At 37.9% G+C, this 15,749-nt stretch overlaps 1 protein-coding gene across 1 annotated transcript in view; it reads left to right on the top strand.

Annotated features, from left to right (window-relative positions):
- pde4ba (phosphodiesterase 4B, cAMP-specific a) overlaps positions 1-15,749 on the top strand; it is an 85,591-nt gene that overhangs the window by 22,519 nt on the left and 47,323 nt on the right.

The raw sequence follows: 15,749 nt of genomic DNA, 5'->3' as shown, positions 1-15,749 counted from the left end.
AACACAATTGAACTGGTCCTTCAGACACGCACGCATGCACGCACGCACGCACACACACAAACAGAATGATGTATTAAAGCAGCTCACTCAATGATAACAGCAAACCGCACCTTTCCCTCTCATCACATTTGATTTCAAACAGCTGCATATCCATGTCTGTACATTAACTGTGTGCATGTACACATCTACACCAGTGAGAGGCAGTGTGTGAGTATGTGTGTGTACAAGCAGGGGTGAAGATATCAGCACTGTACATGTGAGTGTGTTTGCACAGTGTCTTTTGCTTTTGAATATTTTTCCTGTTTGATTTCTTGGTGTGATACTGGGATCTGAGTCTGCTCACCAGTTCAGCCAATGCTGTCTGCTGTACACTCAAACTCATGGCACAGACACAAATACAGGAGACACAGAATAAATACATTTTTAGACACACTTTTTATTTGAATGGTGTGTGGACTTGTATTGCTATCTTTGTGAGGACAGTTATCAATTTTACATTACAGTAGTGAGGACATTTCATCAATATGAGGACTAGTCCGGTTGGCATCAGAATTATAACCTGTATCCACAGGGTTTATTGCTTTAAAGTGAGTTTGGATTTATTGTTTAGCTGTCTGGTTTTAACCTAACTGTTTTAAGTTCAAACATACTGCTGTCATTGTGTTATTTTCAGCTGCAACAGGCAGTTTTTTTCTGAAAAAAAGTTCTAAAAACCCACTGTATCTCACCTGTTCAACAGCTGTTAGACACAGTTGGCAACTATCTGGTGAACACAGAGGAGCATTTAAGCATGGCAAACAAAGACTGATATTTCCCTTCAGAGTTATTGGCGTCCAAATGGAGCTAAACGACAGTAAACATTTGATTGCTATACGTCACAACTTCAAATGAATGATGATGTTGCTCTGTAACTCATTTCACAAGTTCACATTTAAACTTCAGAGCTGATGTTATTTCAGTGTTGTGTTCACGTGTCTCCTTCACCCCCAAGTATAGTTTTGTAGTTTATCTTATTGCATCTTTCTTCATCATATTTTTCTTTCTTTCTTTCTTTCTTTCTTGCTTGCTCGCTTGCTCGCTTGCTTGCTTTCATTTTATCTTGCTTTCTTTCTTGCTTGCTTTCGTGCTGATGAAAATGATCATGGACGCATCATTGAATCTCGGACAGTTTTTGTGCTTCTGATTTTAAGTGATGATGCACCTAGAATCTGTTTTTTGCTTACCAAATACCCACCTCCTGGTGGATTTAAATGTAGCTGTTCAAATCTTGTATTATTTTCCTATACCTATAGTACATCTGTGGCTGTGGATACCTCTAATTATGTCAGAAATATTGTAATTCAATGCAACAACTTCATGGCATTAATAATAACTGTAAGTCTAGAAATATCGCAAACCAATTTTTATTCATAATGTACTTATCTGCTGTCCATCCAAATGCTTGGTGTGACTGCAAACCCTTTTTTTTGTACTTTAGGACCACAGTGGTTTTCTGAGTAAAAGGAAAATTATATAGATAAATATTTTTTGTGCAGATTTTTGTAAGTGACCACTAAAGTGTGTGTTGTGTGCATTCTGCTATTTCTTTTATCACTGGATATTTATTTTGAGAGGCACTTAACCAAAACATCATTACACAAACATTAGTTCTTTGGTTAAAATTGATGAAAAATTGATTAAATCTTTAAACTCACATCTGTAGGTGGATGATGTAACACTCTAGGCAAAACATTGAAATCAGTGACATGTGTTGTTGTGCAAAAAGAGACAGAGATGAGCAACAATGAAACTGAGAACAGTGAGCGTAGTTAACCATCAACTAACCAACATGTTTTACATAAAACACACTTGGTTCAGATGTAGTTTCAGTTCATCAATGATAACAATGCTGTTTTTAATTAGATTTTTTTTGTTTATTTTGTTTTTCATTTCAAAACACAAGCTTTACTGACTAAAGTGCTGTTTTATGATTCTGTTTTTGTGTTGCTGGTGTTATCACCTAAATGTATGAATTCATGTTGTTGAAAAGGAAGCAACACATTACTTGGTAATCTATGCTTATATTGTGTTTGTGTGTGTGTGTGTGTGTGTGTGTGTGTGTGTGTGTGTGTGTGTGTGTGTGTTTGTGCATGTGTGCATGTGTGCATGTGTGCGCATGTGTGTGCCTGTATGTGAATGAGTATAAGCATCTATTGAAACATTAACGTGTGTAAAAGTAAGTTTGTGTAATGAGTGTAAGGGTATATTTCAGTGTGCAATGGCATTTAGTGCAGTTTTGCAACTGTGGATAGGTTAGATGATTCGAATGAGTGTATATCATGGCATATATGCATCATTGTGAGTAATGTGTGTGTGTGTCTGTGTGTGTTTGTGTGGTGGGGAGGTGTTCCTGTGGCTCTGATTGACGTCAGCATGCCTGTATGTGGCTTCTGTTGACTTCCTGTCAAAGCAGATGGACTGAGTTTTCACTTCCTCCTTCAGAACCGCAGCTCATCAGGTGCTCTGAGTGTGTGTGTGTGTGTGTGTGTGTGTGTGTGTGTGGGTGTGTGTGTGTGTGTGTGTGTGTGTGCGCACTAGCAAGTTTGGAAAAGAGCATGTGTGAATCTAGTAAACCAGCGCTTCATTACGTGCATTATGACCTTTCTGTGCAAGGGCAAACAAACTGTCACAAAATTATGCTTTTCAATAAACTTAGTTTTCTTTGAAACCGTCACTAATTCTAAGTACTATAGACTGCAGGGACTCTGCAAGTAAACAGTCTATCACGCATGTGCAAACATTTTTTGAACACCCTCAGTGTGCTAAAACTGGCTAAAGATTGACATTAAATCAGTGTACAATATTTTCCGCCTGAAAGCTCAATAAAGAATAAGGCTGTCATTTTCATCTCTTTTTTAATTATGCTTTATTGAATTAATTTAATTAATTTAAGTTGAACAACATCCACTTTTGCACAAAACTTTTTGTAACACATGTAAAAGCTCCTGTTGCATTTGTATGTTATGTCCATTCATTTCTATAAACAAAACCGAGGTAGTTTTGTTTACACTTCTCTTATGAAGCTGAAAAATAAACTTGAAAGACACTCAAAAAGAAGAAAATGTCCAAATTCCAATTCCAATTCCATCCCCATTGTTTAAGTTTTGAATTTTTCTACAGCTTTACTTTGAAATGACATAGTCTCATAGTTTGCTTCTACTTTGCTATTTATTTTGTTATTGTATCATTAAGTTGTTGCTGCAAAGTTGTTGTTTTTTTTTTTTGTTTGATCAAACAATTCCACAAAATTAGCAATTTATTTAATTAGGACTAGACCTGAAACCAGGGTTGGAAATTGACTTTTTTGTCCACCTGCCACTGTGGCTGTTGAGTTCCAAAATCTATCAGCCAATCAATAGATTACTATTGTTTTTTGGCTGGTGAGTGAAGCAAATCTAGCAGCTACCTGCATATCTAATCAGCATTTGGCTAGCTTCCAACCCTAGTTAAAATGATTATTTGATCAGTCAATAGGCAGAAAAATAATTTTGTCATTGTTCATTGTTTTTATTAAACTTTTCTTTGCCAAAGTGACAAACATTCATTTATTATGTGAGTAAAATAAAATAAAAGAATTTTTTTGACTGTTTGTTTTGACAAAATGACCAATTTTAAATGATTAATTGAGAAAATAAACAGTAATGATTTACAGTTGTAACCTCAATTTAAATGTATTTAATGTGTAACTTACAGTATAGGTATATGCCTTTGATATGTATGTATAGTTTTATGGTGATTTTATATATCATACTGCAACACAGAGATATATCAATTTTTGGATTTGGTCCCTCGAGAGGTCCTGTTGATTAAAAAAAAAGGATAAAGTTACACCAGATTTTGTCCCTTTAAAGCACACTGGTACTAATTTAAACCATACTAATTTACATGATAAAATGTTTGAAATAATGCAAGATGATCTTAGTCCACATTCTCCCTGCAGACCACATCCTATTGACATAAACACACATTTAAACCTCCCTCTGTCTCCCCCTCTGACAGCTTCCCTCTCTGTCTTACTCATATCCACACTCTGTCCATCTGTCTTTTGTTCCTTTTCATTCATCTGTTTATGTCCTTCTCTTTTTCTGTATCATCACTGGTGGAGGAGGAGGGGGAGGGGCAGGGCAGGAAGTGTGAGGCAGGAAGAGAAGATCAGATTGTTCCTGTTTTGCTGTCTCTAAACTGTTGTAACTTGACGGAAGCCAGGAGGAACTGGTGTGTAGATGAGGTGTGTGTGTGCGTGTGTGTGTTGGTGTGTACGAACATCTGTGTCAGCCAACAGGAGAAAAATAGGATGCAGAGAGACAAAGGCCTATTGTCTGTGCCCACACACTGCACAAACACGCACATGCTGATACAGTGATATAACACGTAAATACCTACAGTGCTGCACAATCACGGTGCATTACACACAGGTGAACCTGTTTCACTTTCTCTCAGGGCACGCAGTTTATTTTATTAATTCTGTATGCAGACAGATAAGTAATATAAAACTACAACCTGCATATCCTGCATGTGTTAAATACCGTAAATGAGAAAAATCAAATAAAAGTAATGAGATGCAGGTGCACGACAGGTGCACACTCTGGGTGAAATGGAGACTCTGCTAGACAGTAACAGCTTTATATTGACAGTAGATTAAGTTAGATTTACGATATAAGATGAATGAATCTGCCATATTGATAATATTTGATCATAATGAAGTGATAAACTGAGGCCAGATATCTTTTCAGTGCAGCTATTTCTCTAAAATGAATGGATAATTATGCTCAAAGCTGCTTATTTTGGGACATTTTTCGGTGGTCAAAGTTGGCTTCATAGGTGTGTTGCCCAACGGTTAAAAAGCATATCATATAACATGCTGAAGTTGCCGAGTCAGAGTTAAAGCATTTGGGGGAAACTTTGAGAAAGTGAAGAAATTAAGCATATGATTTATAGCGTAATTTGTACAGTCTACTTTTGAAGTGTGTAAACCACCCCGGACTTAGGTAACAGGTAACAGGGTAGGTAGATGACTTAGGTTATTTTGGCGCATGAAGCCAAAAACGTATTTCAATTTTAGTGCTCTGCTTATTTGAATGGGAAAAAATAATTTAACTGTGGAACTTAGTTTTATCCAAAACTAGGGGGAATATTTATCTTGTGTTTTGTGTGTCAGTCCTGCCCAACCTACAGTTTTGCCCTTTAAGGAAAAAAGGGATTGACTGAGGTTTAATGATCTGTTTGGCTGAAGTTGCATAGCATTTAGTTCCAGTGTATGCCAGTGTGTGATATTAAGAGTTTCAATAAGAAAAGTATGTATTGCATGAAAACTGAAATTATAAACAGGCTTTTTGTAATCATAGAGTTTGCAAAACCAGATTTCCTGAAATGACTGACGGATATGGTTTGGGAAAGAATTTGTAATTACAACTGTCTGGGATATGGGCACCATTTTTACAGCAGTTAGTGAATTTAATATTATTGGTTATAAAAAATATTGTTTTGTCAGTATTATATGTGTTGTTTGTTAACAATAAGTGTCCACCCTTTTATTGCACATTTTCAGTTTGCGCATGATTAGGCCACAATGGAAACACCAAAAATTAGAATTTAAAAAATAATATATTGTGAAACGTTTTTACAATTGGATGTTGTAGAAAAGTTGGTGTATTAAGAAAAGGTGAACACATTCAAGTGCAATTGAAACAAATAAATGATCATGTACAGTCATATGCTATGCGTAAGCCACTGAAAACTAAAAAAATGTTTAAAATTTGTGCTATATTTGTATGCAAGTCCAACTATTGAGAATTAAATTTAGAAAAATGGAAAGATAAACTTTGCGACAGTTCCTATAGGCCACCAAATCAACTGTGCTGTGGGTCTTTTAATTAAATTGATGATGTGTATTTTGAGGGCATATTATGCAAACCGGACCAACTCTATCAGTGTATCATGTCCCAACCATTAACCTACTTTATTAAGTAGTGTGGAAATGTCCACAGAGCTGTGTGTGCTGTAGATAATTACTGTATGTGATTGCCAACATGTTCTCATGTGTTATTGTCACAGCGTTAAAGCACAGAGTACACTCTAAACTAGTATAAACAGTGTATGTTTGAATGTGTAGTGTAGACTCTACACTATACGTTCAAACACACACTATAAAATCTGGCAAGTTGATCTTATTGAAGATAATCTTGGAAACCATTACCTTGGAGATGGAAAGTAAATATAACTATAAATCTTAAATTTATGTTTTGTTTTTAACAGTTAAGTTTACTTGAAATGTATCTGTACTTTGCCTGTACTTTGTTGCAAATTACCTTGTTCTTTCTAAGTGTTAGCAACTTCATTAAACCAAGTTAGTTTGACTGAACTTGATTATGACAAAGAGGATTTTGCCAGTAATGAAGTTAGGGGATCTTCAAGTTCTGTTTTCTTAACTTTTTTAAGAAAATGCAAATATGACTGACTAGTTTGCACCCAGCAGAATACAGATATATAGCACAGAAAGCTTGGTTTACTGAAGTTGCTAAAATTAAAAAAAAAAAAAAAAAGTTTAATCAAACTTGTCATTTTTAAGTTGCAACAACTTTACAAAATTTAGTGAATATAACTACATTATGAGTAAACTTAACAACAACACTTAACAACTAAACAAGTTAACTTGAATCACAGTTAATGGCTATGTTTACTTGCATTTTTTAAGGCAATCATTTTTCTTGATTTTTTAAAAGTAAAATCAACTTGTCAGATTTTACAGTGTGATGTTAAATGCTCATATCATGCTCCTTTTGTGGCTTTCATAGCAAACTATGTGGCATACGTGGTTGGAAAAATACTGTAGAGTACTGTGTTTTTTTCACCATGGAATAAATAGCACAGATAATCTATAAGGCAGAAAAGGCTAAAGATAATCTCAACATTTGTACTGTGTATATATCACCTGTAACTTATATTGACAGCAAATGTTTCAAATTTTACTGCCATTTGGTACTCAGATTTCGGCGTCTTTCAGTGCTTCATTTATTAAGTCTCATAATGAAAACTGTGAAGGAGGCTTTTCCAGAACTATTTATCATGTCACAATCACAAACACGTTGGTGAGGTTTGCTCACGCAGAGCCACTGATCCTAAGCAGCTGTTTTGTGTCATGGTGTCATAACAGATCCAGGAAATAGTCCACCCCATTTCTACAGTATCTAGCTGTGAGAACCTCGCAAAGGCATGACCTGACTTTCTGGTCAAGTCGACCTCTGTGATGAAACGCTGTCATACAGGATATAGGTGAGGCAAAGGGCTCTTGATCTCTCCCGACCTTATTCACCATATGCTCTGTGGGTGTATGTGTCTGGCTGCTCAGTGGTGTGGAAAGGTGTCTACAAGTTGGCTTTTTAAATCCCATTGTGCCTTTCCATTGTGTAGGTGTTTTCGTACGAGGCGAGCAAGCCCCCATGACATTTTCCAAAAAGAAGCCCTGCATGTTTTTTCAAAGCTGTGAGCCGGTGTTTGGTCAACACGAAACAATAAGTCTGAGTTAACCGTATAGGTGAAAGGTATTTGGACAATGTGGAGCTGTTATGTAATAGGGTAAAAAAACATTGCACAAACATTGGCTGAATATAGTATGTGGTACACACATAAGCACATGGCTTATGGGATGGACAGTTTGGTCTTACGAACCACTCAGTCTTTGTCGTAGTCTGACCAGGAAATTCTTAACTGAACGACCTGGATCTTAGGTAAAACCTAGTTAAAACACAATAGTGGATAAAAATAACATTGCTGCTAAATTTGGTAATCAATGCTGTGGAAGTTCTTTGTTTGTAAAAGAGGAATATCACAGGTTTAGAGTTGGGAAAACATTTTGTGCATTTGGTTTTTGGTCATGAAAGCGGGTCTCCCCCAGGGATGGCAATGTGGATCGCCTGGTTGGTCCATTGATTGTTCCGTTGGATGAAATGCTTTAAAAATTTGGACAGAGATTAATGGTAATCCCATGACCTTTCTTCCAGCACCACCAGGTCACAGTTTTTAATATGCCTCCTTGCTGTCGATAGTTGTGGCTAGAGGCATAATGTTTTTTTTTGTCCATCTTTCCCATTCACATGATCCCTATATCTCAAGATATCATATATATTCATATTGTCCAGGATTAATTGTAACAACTTGGGTGATGCCTTCACTTTTCGTCCACCTCAATCATGAGTTAGAAATTTTGATAAGTGCAATTCTTTGGTTTGTGACCAAATACCTGCAAAACTAAAACATCATCTTCAGCTGAACTTTGTGTTGGTGCTGATTATCAGATGTTAGCGTACAGCGCTACCAAACCAAGGCAGCGAACATGGCATCTACATCACCAACATCAGTATGTTAGCATTGTCATGTTAACATGCTGATATTAGAATTTAGCTCAAAACATCCCTGTGCCAAAGTTCAGCTCAGCAGAGCCAATTTTGAATACTCCTAATGTTATTACATCTCACAAATATTGAAGTCAAATCTTTCCTCACAACACCTCACCTGAATGTTTGCTGGAGTCAGTCAGGGAAGGTTTAATTATATTGGTTGATATTCTGACTGTGCATCTTTTATCCAAGAGGATCCTCATCTTATCTTGTGAGCTCTGGTTTTAGTGATCAGTAAGGAACTAGATCAGAAAATAAAACATAAAAGGCTTAATGCTTCATGAGCTGTAAACTCAAACCTAACACGCAACTTTTAAGGTGTAAGAATGTGTCATCCTTCATCAGTCAATCTCAATTGCATAATATTGACTGAAACAATCCGCAATTTCTGTTTTATCAAGTCACGGAAACTCAAATAAGATTTCTTTCATTGTTGCCAGCAGGATTCAGAGAGCAGAGCAAAGAGCATTGACTGAAGACAACCTCATCAATCTCTTTATTAATGTTGTTTAATATAAGCCTCAGACAAGCTGCACTCCCTGCACCGAACAGTGGCTCCCTGCATGCAGGAATGCATGCAGGAGGTCAGGGCAAGAGAGAGCGAGAACAGGTGGAGGGATGAAAGGAAGAGTTGAGGAGTGATGAGGTGAGAGGGCAGGAGAGATAAGGGTTGTCCTGAGAAGGGAGGAAAAAAAAAGCGAGGAGGTGCTTGAGAAGATATGATGCAGGAAAAGCAAGAGAGATGAGGCGCTAATCTAAAGCAAAAAGCAAACAGAGAAACAAAACAGAGACTTCTCACACTATCCTGTACACCTGTCATTAGTGTTTACAGTGTGGTCATTGATTTTTTAGTTTGCACGGTTGTTTTTCTGACTTTTATATATATATACACACATATATATATATATATATATATTTATATTATGTTTTTGTTTTACTGAAGATGCATATTTGTCAGAAGCATAGCTGGTTAAATTGGAATAATTTCAAAGGGAATTTGTTCTGGTGGCTTTCAAAACAGAATAATGATGGGATCGAAAGGATCTCTGGTTTCTGTTTTGATGAAACAGCTGATCTACATAAGCTAATTAGCTAGATACTGCTAATGAATTTTTGTGAAATAAACCACAGTAAACCTGTCTGTTCACTTTAAAAAAATAGATTTTTTTGCAAGGAAGCAGGTAAATGTTTGCCATGTTTGACTGTTTGTGACCTGGCTTTCCTTTTCTGTGCAAGATTCAAATACTACATATTTTTGTAACAGAAAACAAAAATACTCCAACTTAAACATTGTGAGAGTGTGCAAATCAAATCACCGGTTGATTGTGCCACATAGTCTTGGGTTTACATTTGTTTTAGACCCTTCCACTCCACAGTGTTCCTCAAGGGACTACATGCTGTCAGAGTATTATGTCTGTACCAACATACATGACCCCCTCATGTGGTGATCATGTGGTGATCATCACTGTGTGCTGCAGGAAACACGTGCTTTGCTTCAGAGAATGCAATATACAGATTACACAACATACTCCACAGACAAACACTCACATACACACGCAGGCTATGTATATGTAGTCATTTATTTACCAGGATCTCATAATAGGTTGTCATGTGACATGCCCGGCTGAAGCCAGAGGCTCCAGTAGCAATAACTCTACCACAGCGGTGCACCTGTCTGGGCCTTCTTACTGACGCAGCCCACCGATTCCAAATAGAGACGAATATCTGCCAGGGTGACCAGTGTGTTCAGTTCACTAACACAAGTGTGTACGCATGCACGTGACTGTCGTTCACGAGCACTGTATGTTAAAAACTGATCTTGGGTCAGCACTACCACTGCGTATAACCAGTGCCTGTCTTGTATATCAGAATGTCAATACCACAAGGATGTCTTAAAGGAATTTCTTCAAATTTGGCACAAACATCAACTTAAACTCAATGCACTGTTGAAATTTTGGCAGGAATGGTTCAAAGGTCACTGTGACCTCATCTTTGTCATTCTAATGAACTTGATATCTCAAAGGTCAAGGTCAATTTGACCTTGTATCCATCTCATGCTCCTGAATGTGATCCTGGATGTGATCTCTCATGCACTCCTCAAGGGAATTTCTTCAAATTTGGCCCAAACATGCTCTCAAGCTCATGCTTCCCAAACAGGAATGGACTCATTAGAATTTGGTGGTCAAACGTTAAGGTCATTGTAACTGCCAAAACTTTTTTTTTTTCTGTGGCTATAACTCATCTTTTCAATGCTAATTATGACAGCATTTCACACAATGTGTCTAATAGGATATAAGTGATGACGATATTCAAAAGGTCCAAGGTCAACCTCACTGTGACATCTTAATGTTCTGGAAAAACACTTGCCACTACATAATTTCAAATCTCAGGAACAGTAGGGGAGACATTTTGTCAGAGAATAAATTGGTTTCACTGATTTTGGGTGTCCACCTTGAAACTGTGCTGATTGTATAGTCTGCGCTGCCAGGAGGAAGATGTGTGTGAAGCATCCATGTTTTTACAGACACGGATGAAAACTTGACTGGTACGCTAACAACCACAAGGCGGTAATTCTAGTTTGAGCATTTAATGCACAACCTAACAACGTTGCCTGCTGGAATGTGGCAGTGTTACACATTTGTCAAAAGATGGAATAAGTCACTGTGGAAGTTGGTGAAAATTTGTCAACCATGGAGCTACCACCTGGAAGCTGCCTTCCAACTAAATTACAGGATAGGATACATAGGAATTTATTAATGCTTTCGTTTAGACTCCACGTGTCAGAAACAGCAACATCTACATTCCCTTTAGGACGACATGCCATCTTTAGCTGGTGAGGTTATGCTGGACTGCTGCCAGCCTCGTGGTCTTGATGTGGCATCGGTTCAATAAGGGATCTGATGGCAGGGCTACCACGTCTAAATGTCACAGATACAGTATCTGCCAAGCTATCACACTGTGTCTCGCCTCAGACTCTGCTGTGCAGGTCCACAAAATAGCAACATGTGCAGTTGCCATGGTAGCATCGCCCTATTTTTCCTCTAACCCAGACTGTATTCCGGTCAAAGCTGCGTAACTCCCCTCCTCTCTCTCTCTCTCTTTCTTTCTTTCTTGCTCTCTCTTTCTCTTTCTGTGTTCACTTCTCTGATTTCTCCAGGTGTCCAAGTATTGAGAAACATGCTCTTGGCCCGGTTTCTCTCTGTGTTGGTACCTAATAAGTGTCAGTATTTATGTCCCAGGGTGTCTTGTGTTACCTGCTCTCTTAATTACTTCCCGCTCTTGAGTACTAACATGGCCTCAGGGAGAAGAGGCCTCCCAGACTGTGACTGGCTACTGTGTTGACCCCAAAATATTAGGCAAATATTACTGTAACCTTCCTGTATCAAGATTTGAAACCAGATTTTAGGTTCAGATTAGATTCCGTCAAATAAGGATGGAAAAAACTAGAGTTTTTTTTTTCCTGAAACCCAACTCAAAGTGCCTCAGGTATTCAAGCAGAGAGGCTGGTCACTGGGCAGGTTAAGGAGGTGAAACCTTAGAGAAAGAACTTAAGTGCTGCTGAGAGGGTTTGGGTTTCACAGATGGGAACTGTTTTGAAAGCTGACAGGAAAAGCTTTGATATATGTAGAATAAATAAAACTGATTTACTGCAACATCCAGTAAACAAGCTTGTTTATGTATGTACTGTACGTATGTGTGGCAGGCAGTGAGTTTGGTTTGTCCATGCCTGACTGACTATGTGAAAGGTCCTAAAGGTGTAGACCCCTATAGCATGTGTATTTGTTTGTGTTGCTATCAGATAGAGAGATAAAAGGAGAAACAGCGTGTATTTTTTTCTTGCATGGCATTTCAGTGGATTTTTTTGCACTTTCTGATAGAGGAATTTTGGACAAAAAAACTGCCATTAAGTAGCATCAATGGTACTGTGTTACACAGCGGCGTTTGATAAGGGCTTGTTAGCTGTGCTACAAGTGACAGGTACTTTTGTTAATTGGAAACTGAGATGGCTGGATACTGGCACTTTTTATACATTTTCCTGGCAGTAGGGGCACATCTCTAACAGTATGCAGGTAGCGGCTGCTCACTGACAATAGCTGGGTGAATGATAGCAACAGCTTGTGAAGTTCAGCTCGGCTTATGTGGAGCAAGTGTCGTATTCAGTTTACAGCTGCTGCTATTCATTCACTAATGATAGAGTGTCATTTTCCATTTATTTCACACAGTGGTTGGTATCAAAAATAATGCTGGGATGTGCTCTGTTTTACTACAACAGCTGACCATGTTTAATCGTGCTGCCGTTGAATCATATGGTGTTATGTGGTTCTGTTTTTTTGCCTTCCCTCACTAATTGGGGTGGACAAAATGAAAATTAAAAAACAACTGTCAGTATAAAACAACACAATTCAACAACCTCATGTGATTTATGTGAGCAGGGAGGTACATTGGCAGGTATATATGAGACAGTCTTCACCCTAAACCTTGTTAAAGCTCCAGGACCTAGGTTAGTATGGTGCTGACACTCCAGGGTGTCCCTGTTTTCAATGAGGCAAGATGAGAACTTTTTCTATCAGAGGACATATCTGTGTCAAGAAATACATCAAACTTGGCTTGGCAGGTGCATTCTAGAAATGTGTGCGCAGATGTGACGCACAGATTAAATAACCAAACTGGCAATTGCATGTAAAACAAAGGTGTGAGTAGTATTTCAGTGTATTTAGATCAACTGTGTGTGTTTGTATGTGCGTGTCTGAGTGTGTTTGTGTTTGTCACACAGACACCTTTCTGTCTGTGGAAGGAAGTCCGTGCTGGGCAGGATTGTGACACTAATGAGTAAATAGGGCACCGTGACAACAGCGACTTCCTAACACACACACACACACACACACACACACAAGCACATTCAGACATCATACACCCCCCAGGTGTTTAGACCCACACTGCAGGCACTTTTTCTGCAACAGTTCATCCATCTTTCTCCGGGGACAAATGAGTTCCTTTGGCGTGACAGGCAGACAAAGAGCAGACAGGGCCTGACCTGCGTCACAAACCCCAGCATGAAAACAGTGTGATTACCCCATTCTCAACTCATCTATGACCTTGCTGGTTTCACAGATTTGTGTTTAGCTCATCTACACAATCAGTCTTGATTAAGATCTGATATTTTGATTGACACTAAAGTTAGATCCTTTTTAATTTTTTTAATTTACTTTTTTCAGCAGAGTGCCAGTTTGTAACTAAACTAACCGTATATCACCTAGATATTAGATTTGTAGGGCGTTCGTGGTTTTGGAGGGAATTTCTCGACAACGATTGGATGGATTGTTGTTAAACTTGTTACATAATGCTTCCCCCCAGAATGACAACTTTTGTGACGCTATTCTTTTCATGTAGCATTGATTTATGACTAATCAGCTGCTGCACTTTGTGATCAGTGCTACTTTATAAATGTTAGCATAATCACATGGTTGAGCCCGTCAGTGAATTAAATCTCTGACAAATGGCAATGAAAGAAGTAAATAAATGACTAAAAGCAACAGTCAACCTTTGTCTTTTTTAAAAAACCTTTTATTCACAGTTTATTGCATAAATATAAACAAATACAGAGTTAACAAAGTGATGATATTAGATTGAATATTGGATAAAAATAATAAAGCAACAGTCGACCTTTGTCGTTGGTTTGATTTGTCCGGGCCATTAGCATACTGATGTTAGCATTTAGCTCAGTTCAGCCTCACAGAGCTGCTGGCCTGGATGTAGACTCTTGGAAGGTGGAAGGTTTTTGTTGTATAGAAAGCTATCAAGATGAAATGTTTACCTCTTTGAATGTTTAAGTAAGAGGGGCTTTTTTTGTTCTGTTTTGTCCCTACCTTCAGAAGCTGTCTTGGTGAATTTCTTTTACTCACTTTTAGACTGAAGGGGAAATCCACTGATGTTGTGCTTTGGTTTTACTTCCTTTTAACAATAAAATCATTGTACTGTGTCTTACTGAGGTGGTAAAAATACTTTTGTTTTTTTCACGTTATGTGGTGTCATTCTAGTTTTTATCTTTACATTTTTTGGTCAAAATTAGTTGACTAATTGCAATACTTAAATACATGTTAAAGGTGTTTAATCCAGTACATTGAGTACTCAAACAACCTCAATGTTTAGAGAACAATTTGCCACTGAATAAGAGATGATAAGCATTCAGATGAAACATCAACAGTGTATTACATTAAACTAGGAAACAGGGAAAGTAGTGCACTCAGGCTTCTCTTGTGACTTATTGTCTTTCAGACTGACAAACCAGCACATTCAGTTCAGTACATAATGTAATTGATGTTGACCTACTGCACACCAACGGCAGCTTTTCCATACCTACGTAAATACTTCATAGACACAGTTTAAACAAGTTGAAGCACTATGTGGGGTATCTTGTGTTATGCAAGGTGTTCTGCTGGTCACATAGAAACAGCTTTGTACAGGGTATCGACAGAGAATTCAGTGTAGAGAGAAGAGTCTGTTCTCTGGTGATTGCAGATAAGACTGTTTTCATTCAGCCTCTCTCTCTGAGAAAAAAACAGACCTCCAGTGTTTGCTCTACACTGGAATGTGTATGTTGTACCCATGTACTGGCCGTGTGTGTGTATTTGTGTGGTGTCTGTAGATCTTCATCAGTACCAATCCAGTGCTTTTATCAGCAGACAGAGCTCCACAAAGCTGCTTGCTATTGTCCCTTCTCTGTTTAGAGTAAAGGTTGTGACAAGATGACACAGTGACATGATGACACTATCAATGCATCTAAACAAACCTTTGTGTTTGCTCATTTGTCCCTTCTTAACTGAAGGTGCAAACTCTCACAACAGTGTGTTTAACATGTTTAACAACCGCAAACGTATTTTTTGTGTTGGAGGGACTCCTTAAAAACTTGGCATTTCATCTAGGGCGGCACTTTATGTGCTACATCACACAGTGTTATGTGCCTGATGTGCATTTCCAGCAACTTGCATCACTTGCGTCACTTTTTGAATAACCAAGCAAAACATGTTAACTAAAAGGTTCTTTATTAACTTTTAATGTGAAGTGAAACATACCTGAAACCTAATTGTTACTTCAAACAAAGATGATTTTTCTTCTTTTTGTGATCGTCAATTTACGAAGATACAGTTTGATCTTTGCTCCTGTACTTCTAGCACAGCTTCAATTGTGGCTAGAATTCCCCTCAGTTTTCAAATGACTTACCTGATTGCAGATACATTTGTAAATTGACCATCATAAAATTATACTGGAAAGTATGTACAGCTGAATAATAATAAAATACACTTAGAACACCTA

Source organism: Plectropomus leopardus, chromosome 3, assembly GCF_008729295.1.
Source record: "Plectropomus leopardus isolate mb chromosome 3, YSFRI_Pleo_2.0, whole genome shotgun sequence".
Taxonomy (NCBI): domain Eukaryota; kingdom Metazoa; phylum Chordata; class Actinopteri; order Perciformes; family Serranidae; genus Plectropomus; species Plectropomus leopardus.
The sequence above is the reverse complement of the archived record's forward strand: the minus strand, read 5'-3'. Positions and strand labels throughout refer to the sequence as shown.